This window comes from Tenrec ecaudatus, unplaced genomic scaffold (assembly GCF_050624435.1).
Source record: "Tenrec ecaudatus isolate mTenEca1 unplaced genomic scaffold, mTenEca1.hap1 Scaffold_214, whole genome shotgun sequence".
Taxonomy (NCBI): Eukaryota; Metazoa; Chordata; class Mammalia; order Afrosoricida; family Tenrecidae; genus Tenrec; species Tenrec ecaudatus.
Window position 1 is genome coordinate 93,368 of NW_027458382.1, and position 1,279 is coordinate 94,646.

Genomic DNA, 1,279 nt, shown 5'->3' on the forward strand with positions numbered 1-1,279 from the left:
ACTGAGCCTTTGAGCATTATGTAATGTCCCTCTTTGTCTCTTTTTATGTTTTGGATCTTGAGAGCCATTTTGTCGGAGATTAAGATAGCCACTCCTGCCTTCTTGGAGTTACCATTTGCTTGGTAAACTTTCTGCCAGCCCTTTATTCTCAGCATATGCTTGTCTGCTTGCTTAAGGTGTGTCTCTTGCAGGCAGCAGATTGATGGGTTATGTTTTCTAATCCAATCCTCCAGCCTCTTTCTTTTAACATATGAATTGAGCCCATTTGTATTCAAAGTGATTATTACAATCTCTGGCTTCATGGTTGCCATATTCTGTTTTGTGTTTTGGGTCTTTGCCTATCTTCCTTCATATCAGTGTACTGCGTTTGAGTGGAGGGTTTCTATCCTGTCTTCTTTTCCATCTGAGACCGTGTTGTCCTGGTACGTGTTGCTGGCATGTTGGCTTCTAGATGGAGATGGGCTATATGGTGGTCTCCTGGTGGTTCTAGTTGGAGCTTGATCTTCTGGCCATAGTGAGTCAGCCAGTATGTTCTGCAGGGTCGGGTGACTTGCAGTATATTTTTTGAGTTCTTCCTTGTCCTGGAAGACCCTTATCTTACCCTCTATCTTAATGGATAACTTGGCAGGGTATAGGATTCTGGGGGAGGCATTTTCATCTTTCAGTTTTTGGAAGATGTTGCTCCATTCTCTCCTCCTCTTCATGGTTTCTGCTGATAAGTCTGAGCATAACCTTACCTGCGCTCCTTTGTATGTGACTGTCTTCCTTTCTCTTGATGCTCGTAGAATTTTCTCTTTTTCCTCTAAGTTGGATAATTTTACAATTATATGCCTTGGCGTGTTCTTCTTGGTGTTTAGCTTAGCCGGCGTCCTCTCTGCTTCCTGTATGAGAGTCGGATTCTCCTTTGTTAGGTTGGGGAAATTTTCTTCCAGGAATTCCTTTGCTATCTTGGCGGTCGATTTGTGTGTTATGTTGTGTTCCGGTAGACCGATTATTCGAATATTATTCCTCTTCATAGCATCTGTCATTGATCTCAGGCTGTCTTCTGTTTCTTTAATTTTCCTATCTGATTGTTTTTCTCGCTTGCTTCGTTTGGTTTGAGCGTCCTCAAGTTCACTGATACGGTTCTCAGCCTCCTCAAGCCTAGATATAGCTTCTGTGACCTTTTGTGTGGCCTCTGCTACCTCCTCTGTTAGTTTCTGCAGTTCCTTTTGGTGGATAGTATTCATCCCCTCTATTGTGGACTTCATCCCCTCTATTGTGCATTTCATCCCTTCTA